Source organism: Anomalospiza imberbis, chromosome Z (genome assembly GCF_031753505.1).
Source record: "Anomalospiza imberbis isolate Cuckoo-Finch-1a 21T00152 chromosome Z, ASM3175350v1, whole genome shotgun sequence".
In the NCBI taxonomy this organism is placed as follows: domain Eukaryota; kingdom Metazoa; phylum Chordata; class Aves; order Passeriformes; family Viduidae; genus Anomalospiza; species Anomalospiza imberbis.
The window spans coordinates 21,166,434-21,184,920 of record NC_089721.1 but is presented as its reverse complement, the minus strand read 5'-3'; positions in this window follow the sequence as shown (position 1 = coordinate 21,184,920).

Here is an 18,487-nt window from a genome sequence, read left to right as displayed (position 1 = left end):
GGATTTCTGCATATGGATGAGAGAGGCAGCAGGCAGAATGTTTAGGTTCTTAACTGGGGTTGGGCTCACTCCATACAAGTGGTCACAGATGCCACTTAATGTTTTACCACCCACTTCTACTACCTAACTTTAGTGACTTGTATCTCTTATTCAGACCCTAGTTTTAACAACTGCTTTGGTCCTTTCTCTCATATATGTTTTTCTGCATTGTGCCTCTAACTGCAAAGTGAACAGTTCTCTCCGGTACTTGACGCCGTATCCTCTTTCAGAGGGTAGCACCACACATTCAGTGGCATGACTTCATAGCCTCCGTGGTCAGTCTTAAACAACGGCCTCCTTCATATTTTTCTGTACTCCTGGAGCTCTTTGGAACTCATTCCTGGGAGTGGAATGCAGACTAATAAAATTCCAGAGTACATGAGGTTTATAAATAAATTAAAGTACTCTCATCTGAAACACTTAGAAGGGTATTTGTGAATATTAACTGTATGCATGCACAGATATATACCCTCACTTTTTATCTCTTGTTGACTTTAAACAGTTCATCCACCCACTGGTATACATGTGTAAAACACCTCTCTTCACAGCATGCTTTGCTCTGCATTTTAGCAAACACCATTTAGAATCCCATTGGAAGATGCTTCTAGAGCCACATAAGCAAGAAAATTCCTACAGTATACTTCAACTTCTCCAAAGAATATTACAACTTTCAGGTAGGGAGTCATATGTAACTTCCCTGTCTAGTGTTAAGAGTATTTCAGTAAAAGAGAACTAAAAGAAATACACTTATCCAATCCCAGTCAAGCACATACAGTTAAATCTATGCAAATCTTTCAACCATGGAACAAGAACTGTCATTTAGGGAGTGTTATATACTTCATCTTCTAATTGCTATCCCACAACTACTTCAGTCTTATAAGCCTATTTATGGCTCTGGGAAAAAAATAGGTCAAATTGCAGATACAGTAATCACTGAGTAATAAACAAATGTTATTAATACATCAATGCTGGATAAAGAGAAAGCCTCTCTTCCTCTCACATAAAAGACTCTCTTTTTTAGTACCAAAATTTGTGCCAAGGCTGGGTTTTTTGTTTGGTTTCATTTTTTCTGTTCTAAGTCAGAAATGTCAAATGATCAGTATACTCGATTTGATTTTCTAAATATGTTTATAGTTTCTATTGTATCAGATCTTTGTGATCCTGTTGTACGGTCATAGGTAAAGCAGAATGAAGCCTCTGGACCTGGGAGACTGATTAACTGTACCTGTGCCCCACTGGGCAGGTTGTAGTCCAGGCAGGTTTCAAGGCATAGAGAAGGTCAATCCTATGCATGTTCACTCAGGATTTGTGCATAGAGAGCTGGATCTTTATAAGGAGTAGATGTTGGCTCTAACCTGGATTGTTCAACCCCATCTTCAAAGGTAAGGTTTTTTTTCAGATACAATGAAATGACACTAAATCTCAGCTCCCACTGCAGAGCATTTTACATCTCAGTCCACTGCTGGCTGTATTTCTGCCTCAGATTTACTATTGCTTCTTGAGCAGATACTCCTCTGTTTAGATTTTTTTCTCATTTGGCTCCATCATCAGGAGTTTCCATTTTCAGTCTGTAGAAGAAAGCTGCTACAAAATATGTTCAGTTTTCAGAACACATTGAATGTTGAGCTTGTCAGATGGAAGAATGTGACTTCAATAGTTTTGATAGATGCTATAAATACCCCTTATAAAATAAGCTGCTGTTATTTAAAAAGTCTGTTTGAAAAATGCCTATGATTTACTGGCACTAAAAAATTAAATTAATGGAGCTTTACAATTTCAAACCAAAATGAACTTTTGCCTGTTCCTTTCTGCAACAGGGTAACTGTAAGATTACGGAGTTTTATTCACTACAGAAACAGATGACAAAACAAGATGTACTAAGCAACCAACTAGAAGATGGCTTTTTAAGTGCTGACTCAAAGTGAGTTTGGAAACATCCCCAGTAAAAAAATGATGGCCAGAGGCCAGAAGCACAGCTCATCAAGAGAGGTGAGAATCAGACTGTAGAAGGAAATAAGGTAAAATACTTTAAATTTCTCGTGGAATGAAGTCTTAAACCCCAGATGATTGCTTCTATCACTGTGTAAATTTTGGTGTTGTGACAATCATTTATTATAATTTGGATATTTTTTTTGTAAATAGAAAATAGTAAATATTAAATGCTTAGTACAAAATCCAATTGTTAGAGTAGAAAACTGCAGAAGCACAATGAAATCCAAATAAAATATCTTGCTTTAATTGAATCAGCATATTTTGACACAGCATAAGTCAGTGAGGAAGCTTCACATCTTATATCACTATACTAGGAATAATTTTTGTCTTACGTACCCTAAAAGACAGAAGGTTCAAATGTGACCTCCTATTTAACATTTTTTTTTTTTTTTCTGGATCAAACTACTTGGAAACCTTGGCATCAGTGAACAGCAAGTTCCAAAAGAAGTTCTTTAGTTCCATTTAATAAATTCATTTCTACTTTAGCTGAAATAACTTTTGAAAGTCAATCTCTCTAGGCTTTTGAAAGGTCTTCCATCACTGAGCGCTTACTGATATCACTAACAGAAGAGCAAAGTGAGGCAGAAGGCAGCATATTCCCTTGGCAATACTAAACCTGTTGGTCTTCTTGGTACCTTGGTCTCCCAAATTGAATGATTTTTGTATCAGTGAGCTGTCCTATATGGCATCAGCTATCAGAAGTAATTGCTCTCAGAACAGTTAAGTTGTTCTACAGCAAATATCTCTTTGTAGTTATGGATGCTTCCAGTAGCTGGAACCCTGTTTGTAAAAGGCAAGGCAACTCTCATTATCTGCAAAGTGTGATACATTTATCCTCCCTTTGCATATTAATCTGAATGGTGGATTTAAAATATATAATTTCCATTATATGGAAAAAAGAGTTGCAATGAGAACATGAGTTCTCATTTCTAGGTAAAGCTCACAAATTCAACTGAAGAAATTGAAACTGGAAAATGGGGATTTGGGGTGCATTCCCCACCCACTGAAGTCATTGGCACATATCCCATTGCTGTTAGAGAGCATACAAAAAGACACTATCTAGCACACTTTGTATTGCATTTAACTTGCCCAAATGAATGAGTAACAATGAATGGCTTGAGTCCCTGGCTTAGTCCGTTCTGAGGTATTGTCCAAAATTAGCTTCATTTTCCTGCATATCCATAAATAATTAAAGGACAGCCACATCAAATCTAGTCCCCATGAAAAGCTTGGGATTGAATCTGCAGGACCTAAGTGGATGAATCTGGCTATGCATCTCGACAATAAACATGGATTGCAGATATTTATATAAGTTCTCATCACCTCTAAGAGTGTAAAGTACTTCCAGCTCTGGGCATCTGGGCCTAAGTTATCTAAACTGGGAGTTGCAGCAAACTTTGCATATGTAGCTAAGACAGAGAACCTATGCTCAGTAGGTTATTACACCTCCACACTGTGTGAAGTGTACAACTGACATAAGTATTTGCACATCTTTCTCTTGATTGAAATCAAAAGAAACACCCTTTTAAAATTGTGTGGACATAACTGAATCCATCTTGCAGCATGACCTATGAATTGCTTTGTTGACACAAGGCAAATCCACATCAATTACTCTGTCCCTGGACAGAGGCAATGCTAATTAAGAGATGTGAAGTCAGGGTATAGAGCCCTTAGCTAGTTTCTTTGAAAGTACCACATTTACCCTAGCCCAGATGTTAGTCTCTGTGCATTCTTGGGTGTTTTAAGCTGTAACTGTAAGTGGCTTGAGCTGAAGTATTTTTAATCTTTTTAATACTCAAATTAAAAGTTCTTTGAAACACTTTTGGATCTTTCAATAGAACCATTCACCAAAGATGTTCATTGCCTAAAAAAGGAGAAGGTCTTAAGTTTTCAAAGCCCAGAGACACATTCACCAAGAGAGAACCTAGTTTAAAGTTTTCTATTCATATTGTTTTCATGTGCTTTTCTCAATATCTCTTATTAAAGAGGTATTGTGACTACTATAATTTACTCAGCTACAAGAAATTTTGAAAGGTAACTATAAGAAATTATACTTGAAATTTCCAAATTCTTTGGAGTTTTTTTCATGCTATGACATTTTAACACGATCTTCAATGATAAAATAAGGCCAGCATTTAAATACAATTTGCTTATCATACTTCTATACCAACACTGATATTTCTATTCCTTCTTCCCAATATTTGACTCATTTTTATTTCTGTTGAAAAGGTTAATAAACCTTTAGTAACTCAGTATTGTCAGCTTTTTACCATTCCTTGGCTGCTGTGTAATTTTTAATGCAGAATTGCAGAAACAGCATTAACTCTTTCTTACCACATAAGCCAGTCATAATGTTATAATCTCTTGGTTACTTATTAATACAATTCATTAGCTACTTAAATTCTTTAGCTTTGTTTTCATTGTAGAAACAGTAGGATTTTGAGTCTTCTTTTGGTGAAAAACTTTGGAATTTTTTCTGGGAAACAAATACAGCTTCACTTCTCAGTGGATCCAAAAACTGGATTTCACAAATGCTCTGAGCAATGAAGTTCATTGATCATTAGTAATGCTTAGCATTTATTTTAGCAGAGAGCAGGGTGACAACTTGAGGCTTGTTCAGGCAGAAATGGATGGAATACAAAATGTTCTTCCTCACTTCATGTCACATATAAATTATTAACATTCCTAAAAATTTCTCTCCCCCTCAGTCACCTCCTGTTATGCATGAAGAGTCAACTTTTTTCTAATGCTTTCCTTTTTTCTACAGTCCACAGTAGGAGACTTAGCTGACAAAATGGCAGAATTGCGCCAGCAAAAATGCAAGTACAATAAAGTTTCTTCATTTGAAGAATAACCCAAGTTCTCCAACCTCTTCTATATTGTTGATTCCAGTAAACAACTCAGGATGCAATTCAGGAAGTAAAAACCATGCCCTTATAGTGAAATTTCATCTAAATCATAAGCTACACTGTCCCACTGTCCTGTTTTCTTCTCTTTCTGCCCACCTCCTGAAAAAAAAAAAAAAAAAAAAGGGAAAGACATATTACTGCTTCTCCATCATCAGCAGACACTTGTGATAAGCATGTGCATCATTACCCCTTGACATCCTCTTATGTAGACAAATGTTAGCCTAGTACTGGATGCCAGTTACTTGTCCTCCAAGTGACAGATCCATGTAGCTGAGCAGGTACCTCTTGTATGGCAAGGGTCTCCAAGCTGGCAGTGTACCCAGTGGCACTTGCAAAACAGAGTGTATAAACCATTTGCCATTGCACTGTCAGTGCTTCTGTCCTGAACTAGCAACTGTCTTCCACGCTCAGTTCAGTGATGTGTTTAAGTCAGCACTTACCTGACCTGGAGTTTTCCATACTGCTGTTGAGGTGATAATGCTAACTGCATGCAGTGTAGTTAAGCAGACAGTTTTAAATGGGACTTAATAACCCAAGAATCAGTCTTCATGTAGTTCAAGAATACAAATTACAAGAAGTGCCTTCATCACGGGCTTGGATGTGTAAGATTAAAACCTCTACAGAGTCAGAACTGCAGCTGAAACTAGCCTCAGGTGTATCTGCCAAAGCTAAGGCAATTCTGGATTGAATCATTCCCTCTAAAATTTTGTTTTCTATTTGGCAGCATACTACTCAGAAACTAAAGCAATACTCCCTAGGATGTTTTGGTGTTCTGCTGTGATCAGAGTTCACACTGCACTGCTGCTCAGCACAGAAGGAAACTCTCTGTGTGCCAGCTATGATGGTATCTGCAGCAACACTTCTCATTTTGCGGGTTTCCTATCAATAGCTAGCAGTTGCCCACTGGCCTCAGAACACACCTCACCAGTTCTCAGCCACATGCCACCACATGAATACTGCTGCTTATCTCAGCAGTAACGGCAGCTGGTTTCCCAATCCAGCTGCAATCAAATAGTTTGCTGATCAGGTGTTATAATCATAAATATGGCAGTTAAGGCTGGCAGACACTGCAGATGCTGCTCCTTTTTTCCTGTGCCACAGGGCAAGGTGATTTTTTCCTCCAAACACTGTGGATCACCACATCTCCATCCTGCTTTCTTTACCTCATGCTTCTTCCTTCTTCCCCTGCTTACCTTTGCTCTTGTTCCATACCAACCAGAGTTATTCCTTTATCCTTTTCTTCAGCTGTTCTTGTTCCTTGAAAGATTCCTGTAGAATTGAATATATCTCTCTGAGTTTGTCATTAAAGGGTGAGCAATTATTTTCCTGAGCAGTCTGATCTGTAAATAAGAAGCCCTTAATGCCTTTAAGTTAAGCATGGAGATCAGGCTTTCTTACCTGACTAAAATTTGTCTATCATTTTGGGTTTCACGTAAACTGTGTGAATTTTTCTGTACTACTCTTCTGTCCAGGTTCACAGTTTGCAGACAAAAAAACCTGTATTTTCGCTGCTATAGCCTGAGGGCTCTAAACCAGGCCCCAGATAATTCACAGCTTTTTCTTGTCTGTGAGCAAGAAAACAAAATCTTTTGGTTCTTACTTCTTATCTTTCAAATATGTCCCCCACTTTGTTTTGTAAATTGGCTCTGATCTTGTTTCACATGTCTACGGAAGCATGTGCAAACGACTTGAGATGACCACTGAAGTTTTTGTGCGAGTCTTTGCTTAGCAAAAGGTAACTTAAAGCTAGAAAAACAGACTGAATTTCTAAGGGATTGAGTAAAACGGACCTGTATTTATGAAGTGGGTGCAGACTACATATGTGAGGTGTTTTGTCTTTGATAAACTCGCACACTAATTTCAGCAGAATTGCAATAAAATCATATTCCTAACAAAATTATAATCTCTTTTACAGGTATAGTTGCAGATATTTTCTACAACTGTGTCTGTACCAGCATGGCTGGGAGCAATTTTCAATATGTACCTCTGTCTACCTGTTTTAATCCCATGCCAAGACAAGACACAGACTTTTATGAAAACAGCTCCTTTTCTTTTATCTTCCCGTTCTTACAGTATACTTCATGCTGTTAAAAATAGGTTAGAAACTATTGTAAAATAGCTGATAGTTGTTAAGCATGTACTTTTAGTTTGGTTATGGTAAAAGGGGTTTGAAGGGGTAGTTGTAAGAAATATGGTACTCAACATACCGTACTTAAGTGCACCACCCCCCACTGGACAGAACTGTAATGGGCCAATCACGCGCCTTAAACCTTCATGCAAATGAAGGATCCAAAAAGAAACCAATCCAAACGGAAAAAAAAACAGGATAAAAAAGGGGCTTCTCACCACTGAAGCCGTGCCGCTTCACGTGGAACACCGGGGACATTGTTGCTCAGAAGACTCAGTGCCAGAGCTGCAGCATCCTCGATGGGAACGCTCCTGCTCAGCCCGCGGGCCCCCATGCTTTAGGCCTTTCTTTTTTATTACAATAAATGCTGAAATCACTTTTAGTACCGGGAGTGTGGTCCCGTTCCTGACAATGCTGTGCTAGTTTTGTAGATGCCAAACTCTGACATTTATTGAAGTGTTCCCTTGTATTTTACTTGGTGGCAATGGCATAGTTGAACAACAAGCATGATATGCCTATACTCCAGCCATGCACAGGGTTAGCTCAAGCAGGCTCCCAAGATGCTGGATGCATTACAGCCATCATGCTACAGCATTTATCAGACTTCTGCTTGCAATGATAGTATGATGTGACTTGCTACAGATCTGTGCTACATACTAACTAAAAGCAAGTTGCTGCACAATCTCTGCAAGTTCCTTCATCTGCTCTTGCTAGGAAATGTCTGAATCCATTATCCTTTGAAGAAACCACACCCAGAACTCGGCCTATAAGACAAATCTAGTTGCAGTCTACTAATACCTTTGGTCTTTGGTGAAAATAAAATCTGCTTCTTTGAAGACCTGCAGAATCTCCACTGTAACAAACAAGTCTTGAAGACATGATTTCTATACAATACTTCCCCTATCTTTTAAATCATAATTGTAAATATCCAGTTTGGGAAGACTAAAATTTCAAAGTAATGATCTGAAACCTGTAACATCCCATATAGTTTCCTATCCATATGGAAAAATAGTTCTCTGTGATTTTTGCCACAAGTTCTTAGAAAGCCACAGCAAGATAGGAACATTGTTTAAGCATATTTTTAATTTAGGAATAGCATGAAACAACAACAACAACAAATCTTTAGAAACTCTTCGTTACAGTTTAAGATCAAACCTTACCCTATGAATTTCACGAGGAGCTCCCTTCCTCTTTTTCTCCTTCTCTGCTGCTGCAGGCTGCTTCCTAGGAGGCTAATGAGCTGCGTGTAACCATGCCCTTTGCTGGCTGACCTTTGTCTCTCCAGACTGTAGCCCCAAAACCTTTCACCCTGGCTGTGACCTGGCAATAGACCTTGCCACATGTAGTTAACTCATCATCCCTATCCTGTATTTGAAATCCCATTATTAGATAACAGCATTAAAACCAGCACCAACAGCGAATGAACTGTAGATTCACTTTTAATTAATACCTGTATTTTTACAGGCAAGAGTTTGGTTATTCATGGAGTAAGAACATGCAATGGTTGCAGTTGCAGCTAAGAAATCAGCTCATGAGTTGTAATAATATATTGGTGGGAAAGGTTCCTGTTGTTTGTGCTTTGGTAGACATTGTCATGAGATATTATGATATACTTCCTAAGTCACATATGGTAACCATAATGTACTGGAACAGAGCTGTATCTATTTTGGTCATCCTTTGTGCTTGACAGCACTCAAGGTGACACCAAATTATTCTTCTGATCTTACAGATTCCTGTTGAACTTCTTCTCTGTGTTGATTTAAGACATGTGAGAAGAGTTTCTCTTGAAGCAGTATTGTCAGACAGCATATGGAAGTTGGACTCAATGTAACTCAGCTTTACCCCATGGAATCAGATTCACTAAGGGATTTTTGAAAAACCTTAAGTATCTGAGTTGCAGGTGTTTGAGCTTTGTATACATGTTATGAATACATATGGCTAGCCAGCTTCCTTCACAGAGACATTTCTTCACACGTTTCTTCAAAATACAATCTCTAGAATAACATGTAGTCTTGAAGATATCTCAAGATAATATTTTCAGAAGACACAAGTGATATATATGGTGCACCCTCTGATAAAGCATATGTTTGAGCAAATCTTACAGCATTTCAGAGGTCATCTGTGACAAATAATAGGTATGCACAGAAGGCCTTCAATATATTTCAGAGTAGGAAGGAGTTTGAATGAGAATAAGGTCAAGTTTTCATCTCAGAAAATGCATCATATGAAAAAACTGCAGACCTGACAGCAATCCTTGTTTGCTATTTCACATGTGTTGAAGTGTGCTGGCAAATTTAACTCAAATGGGGTAAGATTGCTGATGTAAGGTGAGGATTTCTAGAAAACCTGCTTTAGTGTGGAAAAACAGGACATACCACTGTCAGTCACTGTCAGCCTGTGGATAATCAGAAATAGTTTATTAGAATCCCAAGGGGCCCTCAGCCTTTTATTAATGCTAGTCAGTTCAGAGCATGGTTCTACATGACACAGTGCACAGTAGGCAACTTCAGCTACATCTTAATTAATTAGGCATCTCTTAATATATTTTAGAATTGCTTGAACAATGTGTGTTTAAAACTAGCTGCTCTAGCAAACCCAATTCACTGTATGAAAATCTTCCTTTCTTAGAAAATATAAAAACTTCCTCACAACAGGAAGGGAGGTTAGTACTTTCAAGAAGCAGCAGAATTAATCTGGAAGGTTAGTGAAGAGAAAGACCTTTGGTTGGGAAAGATCAAGCAAGTGGCTGCAGTATGAAGGATGTGACTCAGAACTCAAGCTCAGTAAGAACTGTGAACTAAAGGATATGACAGGTAACAGCATTTAATGGGTTGTTTACAGTGAAAATGAATTCACCAAAAACAAAACCATGGGAATCTGAGATAAAGGGAATAATGCCTGATTATATATATTATATATTCTGACAATTACCAGCTGTTACTGATGCCTGATTATATGTATTATACATTCTGTCTATTACCAGCTGTTGCTGGTAATCCTAATAACAAATTTTACTAGAACTGTTCAGAAATGTCCAAATAGATCTTCTTTTTCTGTTAAAAAATGTGAACTAAATAGCATGAAATTAGCTCACAGAAAAATACTAACCTGGGAATCTTGGGACAGACTGAGAACACTTCCTGCAAGGATAGCTGCCAAGATTGGCTGTCAGGCAAATTTCTATCGGGGGTTTGTCAGTTTGCTCAGCTATATGCTTGGCATATACCTATAATGTATCCTCAGGTTTGTGACCTAAGATTTAATGGGTTGGTCCCCCTGAAAGCTCCTATCCTGTGTGTTGCCCTAGAAATCAGCAGTACAGGAGGGTTTTCAGGTTTGCCAAGTCCCATAGAGTAGCACTTAAGAGCTTTGGTTACTTCTGTTGTTGTTGGGAGTTTGATTTGAAATATCTGAAATGAAATCTCATTTCAGAATGAAATCCAGTATGAATTTTCTCTTTCCAAAGAAATGTTGAAACTTCTGAAGACATTTTGTGGCAACATGCAATATCATTCTCTTCCAATTTTGTAATACCTAGCAGAGAAGAAATTACTTATTTTCTCAGCTCTAGCAGCTTTATAACAGAATGAAAAACAGTCCCCCACTCACTTGCTCTGGCAAAGAAATGGAGTTGTATCAAAAGATAAACTTTCAAGGTTAGCAACTCAGGCCATGCTTGACTTCACGTAGCTTGCCTTATGGTATTGTGTTTCAGCTTTTCACTTGTTTTTTTTCTTAATATGCATTGGTCATGTCAGATTAAAAGCCCTCCTGAAAAGTGAATGCATAGCCATAGGTCAGCAATTAGCAAACACAAGAGAAGACAAGAGCACCAGAGTAGAGAAAATGTGAATTGTTCAAAGCAAATATAGGCCAAAAATCCTTTGAAAGGATGATCTCTCAAGCTGAAACTTTCTGTCCATTACCAGCTGGTACCTCTTTTAAGTTCTAAGCATAACTTTCTTTCCAAGATTTGCTGAAGTAAACTTAGAGACAAGAAAGCAAGGAGATTTTGAAATGCTGAACAGTTCTGGATGGGAAGAGCAAAGAGATAAATATTATCACCAAATTAGTTATAAAAAAAAACCCTGACAAAACAAGAAACATTTCTACATAGAGAACCTATAAATAGTGAAGAAAAGCAAGTGAAATGCTAGGTCAACATAAATACAACTAGAACTCCCTCACTGAAAGATGTCATATAATCAGTCATAATATCCCATTTTGACTAGGATAGTAGAAAACTATTGTATTTCTTTGTGGTGAAGCCATACAATACATGTCAAACATGCTATGTGCTGATGTTGTGGTTTAACAATGAGGACAGCTGATTACTCAGGAATGCATGAAGATTTCTGCTACATTAATGTAAAGTTGTTTACCTGTTTGGTAAACAGGATCAAGGATCAAGAGTCTTGGATAGATACCCCTCTTACTTACATTCAGGCTTTGTCATACAAATTGTTAGCAAAACGAATGTTGCAAAGGGGATGCACTCCAACAGCTGTGCAATTGCCTTCTACATCTGGACCCCAATCTGAAAAAAAATAGTGTGGAACGAATTCACCTGATTTCCACTTGTCCAAACATAAAGAAAAACACAATGGAATATAGATGTCCTATGCATGGCTTTAGCCACGTATATTTCTCCTGGGGATAATGCAATGTAATTAGACTTATGGTTGAAAGAGGAAACAGAGGTTTAACTTCTGCTCTCTCTGATACACTAAAGCATGTTTCTCTCACTAAAGCTGTGAGAGTTTGTCCAAACAAGATGATTATTGTTTCACATTAAGACAGTAATTCAGATACTCATCTTTTTCATATTATCACTGATAATGTTGAGAATTAAATCATTAAGTTGCCAGCAATATAAATGTTTGCAATCACAATTATTTTAATGAACTTTCTTTGTCTAGGAAAATAGATTTGCTATATATTCCCTCTGCAAGAATTTTTTTGTTCTGTGTCACTCATTCATGATATTGGACATAGGAATGTGTTGCCCAACTTTTTGATGGAGAACATCATCAGTATTCTGGGATTCTGTACTCTCAGTTGGAGAGAGGAAAAAAAAAGGCTAGAGCTGTTACCATTCCTAATGTTTTGTTGTTTTCAGCTTTGAGGAAAACAAATCCAGTATCAGTGTACACAGACAAAATAACATTCACAACATAAAAAAGACTTTTGCTTGCTGTTATAGTCAGCTACTGAGCACTACTCTAGGACAGTGCAAATATAGGCTCTGTGTCATATCATTGGCTTTCAAGGCACGAGTATAGGATTCCTCATAGTGTTAAAGCCTTTCACGGTAAATGTCTGTGCTATAAATTTTGATGTACTTCCCAGCTGAATGGATGCTTTGAGTGGAGACAGACTGGCTGGAGCTAAAGTAGTTAGGTTTGATTTACCTCTTCTTTATAATTCAGTTCTATTGAGAATTTGGAGGCGTGATATCAAGGCATCAAGGATTGACTTCAGTTTGTAGATTGAAATAAAGTGAGTGCTATTTAACCTTGGTCAATACCACACAACCTTATAATGATATAATCAGGATGAAGTAATGTGTAGATTTCTAAGACAGAAAATGAAACCTGATCTTTGCAAATAAATCCATTGACAGATGAGTTTTTCCTAATAATCATTCAGTGTGTATTTTTTGTGCAAGTCCTTACGAGGTTTCCAGAATTAGAGAAGTACTTGTGAAGAGTCCCTGTGTGTGCCATTTCTTAAGCACTATTTATATTTAGTTTGATTTGTAAAATTTGATTTGCATATGTTGGCCATATTAATGCAGTGCATTTCATCTGCTGCTTTTTCTAGAGCTAAAACAGTTCTTGCTTTCCAGCACTTGCAGAATATTCCTCCTTACTACAAATTTTCAGCTGCAATTGTAGTGAGAGTGAGATAGCTATTAGTGTGCCTAAAATGAGTGATGTAAAAGAATTGATCCATTTTCTAAGTCCTGTTATGACACTCTATGGGGTTCTTCATAAATTTCTATGTACTTCCAATATTTCTTGTCAGATGGAACAGTAGGTATTTGTGGAGTCAAGTAATTCCCTCACCAGTTTCCCTCACCTAACTTCCTCACTAAAAAGCAAAATATGATTTTTCTTTTCTTCTGGAATCAGGCAATGATATGAGGATTACTTTCCAGCTAATTATTAATGAGATTCATTAACATTTTCAAGTCATTAATCCCGTGAAAAGCTCCTGTATTCTGCTGCAAATTATAGGTAGCTTTTAAAGGACTGCCAATACTGACAGTTTAAAGTACCATGAAGTAAAAAGGGCAAGCAATGGTGGGAAAAAAAGCCAAGACAGATGTGCAACCATCCTGAGAAAGACTGGGGGTCATAAAATTGAATAAGTCCTTGCCAGCAATATTTCAGAGGGTAGTGCGATAGTTATGTGTGAATCCCTAGAGGCCTTCTGAATGGGAATGCCTGTCAACTGTGGCAGCTGTAAGTTACAGTCCTCCAAGCACATGTTTGGTTCTCTGGTTCTCTGCATGCTTGTCATGCAGTCTGGTGGCCCAAGGTTAAGCCAGAATTAGGATATTTATATCCTGAATATTATTGTCACTAACCCACACCAGAGTTAGACACAGTTGAGCTGTATTTCGCCATTGCATTAGACTCTGCGCACTCGAGGGAAATTCCCAAAAAGAGGAGGGGAAGGTTGGAGTGGTATCAGCTGTTACCATGCAGCAAAGTGACAATTAAACACTCTGTGTGTACAGGTCTGGTTAGTGTCTATGCAAGCAGAAATGTGACCAGCTCTCACAGACATATCTGCTGTTACTGTGCAACATGCTGTGCTGTTCTTGCTCAGACAAAACTTTCAGCAGCTGAAGGTGGAGCATGATCCTCCGATCCAAGGCCTTACTTTTTGATCACTATATCCTATAAATTAACTAGTCTAAACAAGGTGAAATATAGAATCCTTGCAGTCTTTTACCAAAATAGAACTCTGTAAATGAATCTCAGTTTATTCTTTTCCATCTCTGTCAATTTTCTGAGACCAGCCCTTCTCATAGATGACAAAAATGCTTAGCATTCAACTGAAGACCTGTATCAGACTTCAACTGAATTTGAAATAGTTGAAACCCTTAAGCTTCCATGTCTTTCAGAGACTATGAAAATCCAAGGAGTGTGTGCAAAACAGACCCTGCAGAGTGAAGTTGCAATAGAAGATTTAGTCTATCTCACTGGGTTTTTATTCCAAATGAAGAAGAGGTCTACATACAATTGGAAGGTTATGGAGTGAAACCACATATAGCCTCACCGAGTTATCAAAAGAGTGTGGTTCCCATTCATTAGTTGTAATGGATGGGAATTCCCTTTGAAGTTCTAGAATTACAAGTTCTAAATTATTTGCTGTAAGTGGCTGGCTCTGTGTTTTGAATGTTGTATTTAATGCCAGGTAGAATATTCTTATGATGGTACTTAGGAAAAAAAGAAGTGTAATTGAACAGCCTTTTCTGTAAAAGAGAAAACCATGCAGCCAAGTTCAATATTCATCAGACAGCCCAGCAGAGTGGATAAGATGAGGAGGAGAGACCTCACAGATGTAAAACCAAGAGCTGTGCTCCTGACCACATGCTTTGAAGTGGTTTCTAAACCAAATCAGTTTGAAGGAGCCTGGGAACATCTTTCATCATCTGTCTCCTTGCTGGCCTTCCTTGATTAGTGTCAATGAGTTTGAGGGTGAGGGCTGAAAAAGGCTTGCCAGTGTGGCACTCCTTGTTCTGTCCCTCAGGCAGAATTCAGGGAAACACATGCAGTGAATTATCTTTACTTCTAAGCATTTTTCAGGTGAGACTAATATAACCACCTATCCAATGGCTATATACAACACATGAAACATATGTGTTGCAACTGACAGTTTTGTACTAGCAAAGTGCCAGTGCCCAGTATAATTTAAATATCCTGGACTCAGTGTTAATCAGTAGCTTGTCTCTGAGAAGACTGTGCTGATATTTCTAGTTAGTTCTTGCTACAAAATTGATTTTTAAATCTAAAGTGGCCTGGTTCTATGAATCAGAGTGTGAATATGATTTGCTTAATATTGCTATTTTCCATTATTTTATCAATTATATTTCAAAATTAATAATAATTATCCAGGAAGGCAGTTGTTCTCATTTATTTGTGTGCTTCTGAATGACTTGAAATACATCTTGGAATTACCAAACCATGGAGATGTAGAAGACAAGAGCTAGACTGTGACTCTATTATAGTATGACTCTGGATTTTGTTGGACTATTCTGCTTGTTTTGTAAACTCTGTTTTCTTCAATGCCATGCTTTTTAACCTCCATAAATAATTATTCTACATCAGTAGCTGAGGTAATTTTTCTAAAGCCCATTCAGTTGCCGTATGCATGACAACCTTACTGCTATTAGGAGGAAAAGCATGGCATCATATTGAGCCACTTAGTACATAATTTCTAATTCCACATCACATTCCATAGCAGTCTCAGTGTTCTACTTAGTGGGTATTTTTGTGTACATGTCTTTCTAAATCTGGCACTACAAGTTTCAGAGGCAATTGTTTCTGTACTTTCAAAAATCTACTCTAAATGTCAGAAGATCTTCAATATATGTTCCAAAATCTACTCTCTATGTCAGAAATTCCTCACATCAATGATAATTAGACACCATTTTGACAGTTCTCACAGTTTTACATATCTCTTAAGGAGCTAATGACTACATCATAATCTCATCTTTCACTAAAAAATATGTACATAAATAAATACCACTCTACAACCTGGCCTATTGCACAAAACATGAAAGAGGAACACTGCAAATCCAAACATCTTTAGGTAAATAAGCAGCTCTCAACATGCATTTTATTTAATTCTCATTGTTTTTACCAACACCTTCAGCTTTTTGTGATCAGGATTTTTCCCCCCTCTTTTCCTTTTTCTTCTTCTTTGATCACTCAAGGTTGGCAACACAATCACAGAACCACAGAATTATTTAGGCTGTAAAAAACCTCTGTTATTATCAAGTCCCACCTTTAAAGATACCACCCTCTTAATTAGACCATGACACTAAGTGCCACATCCAGTTGGTTCTTTCTTGATCACCTCCAGGGATACACACCATTTCTGCAATAGAAGATAAAACACATACTTAAAGTAAGAATAGTTTTCACTTCAAAGAGAAATGCAAAAAAATTTAAAAGTTTCAATACATAATTTCATTTTCTGTTTACCAATTACATTTATGTTTTCTGTATTCTTATAGGCCTAATATTAGGCAGTACCATTTTCCTTGGAATGATATTTTGTGATTAAAGTAAGATTGTTTAACTGTGGGCAGTTCTGAAACCTAGACAAATACTACAGTCATTCTCTTTTGGCAAAGTGACCTCACAGTTCTGTGGTTTTAAAAATGCAATAGTACAGTTTGTGCTGCTTGATGTGGAAGAAGTAATACACCCAAATTTTCTTTGCATTAGGCAAGGCAAACCCATGAAGTTTTTAGCAAGTCTCATGTCAATCACCAGAAAGAACTGAATAAGGATGAAGAATCAATGGTAAGAGTAAGCAAAGGTTTCGTGTATTCACTGTAAGATTTTCACATTTAGGAAGTTAAAATTCAAGAGATCCTTCTGAAATTCCTTTAATTCCTTGTTAGTTTAAATTGGATATTTTCAGAATGTCCTTGATATTTTTGGTGCTGACTCAGATGTAAAAAGATCCAAAGGAATGATATGCAGCTAGTAATAAAAAATATGCGATGTGCAATAGAGTTTTTTTTTGGCACAACTGTTCAAGATTTTCTGTATGTGGAAAAGCCACAGAGTACTTTTCAGAACAGAGGAAATCACTCCACACTAAAATTTCTTAGCACCTCATGCCATCAGAAACACTGTGATAAAACTACTCCACATTTTTAGAAGAAAAATAATTTTTTTGTACTTGGATTATGAAGAATTTGACCCTGTGACTATAAGGGGTGACTATAACAAAAAGATCCATTGAAAACGACTTGTGAGAAATAGCAGCTTAGTATGACGTTGAGTAAAGAGGAGCTATAGGCGTGCAATGTGATGCAGTCAGAAATAAAGGCAAACACACTACTGGTGGGTACTAGAAGTACCTCCATCAGAAATGGAATACTGTTACAGTCAGACCCCTCTACTTATGACTTGTGAGACCCCACCTGGAGCACTATACCCTGTGGAATGATGGTGAAAGATCCAGCAAGGCCCAAGGCTTGCTACCTATGGCCTACACTGTGTACCTGCTATGTTATCTTTGCGGAGGGAGAGCTGCATCATGCACAAGAAAGGATAGGTTGGCTGAAGGAGAAGGTCCTGTGCAGATAGGATGGGCAATGGCTCTGATAAACTGTACAGAATGCAACAGTCATATGATTGGAACTTTGAAGGGCACCGTCGCCAAAAATGTAACTTTTGGAATCATGGAGTCATGGAATGACTAAGGCTGGAAAAAACCTCCAAGATCATCCAGGCTTTTGACTGATCATCACCATGCCAACTAAACCATAGCACTAAGTGCCACGTCCAGCTGTTTCTTGAGTACTTCCAGGAATGGTGACTCCAGCACTTCCATGGATAGTTTGTTCCAGTGCTTGACAACCTCTTAAGTGTGGAAATTCTTCCTGATGTCCAACCTGAACTTTTCCATAGTGTAGCTTGAGGCCATTTTCTCTTGCCCTGAATTTATGCATTAAAACACGTGTCCTGCAAATACTGGTGAGCATGAAGTACTTGCTACCATGTGTATGACCATATTACTCAAAATGTCTGCTTAGATCATACTGTATGTAGCAGAGAAGGAGGGGGTAAGACTGGGCTGTATATATGGGTAGGAATTTCCATCTAAGTTAGGAGAACAACTCAAAATCACCGTTCCAACAGCTGACTGGCTACCTTCCTGTCCCTCCTCCCAAGGAGAAACACCTTCTTCCTAAGCTTCTGAGTAGCATGGTTGTTACTATCACCCAGGTTAGCACAGTATTATTGTTATTAGAGCTCTATTGCAGCTAGTGCATTCAGCAATGACGATGCTGTATCTGTATGTCTGTTGCTTCAATAAACCACAGTATTTGTGAACCTGTGATTGCAAAGTTCTTACTGAAGTGATTGGATCCAAAGTTTCTTACTGGTTAATCACACCATTCTTGAGTCTATGATACCACAAGCTCTTACTGAACATGATGAGACTTCAAGTGCCAAATGGGTTATAATCAGAGATTAGGCCTAGTCATACCCAGCCTCTTTGATCTCTGAGGACCAGGTGGAATGCAAGGGGGATTATGTCCTGGCCAAATTGCTTAACCTTAATGTAACAGGCCCTCAACTTACAAAGGGAATGGACTCATTGAAGCAGGTCCAGAGGAGTGCGTGAATATAATCAGAAGGATGGAGACTTCTCCTATGAA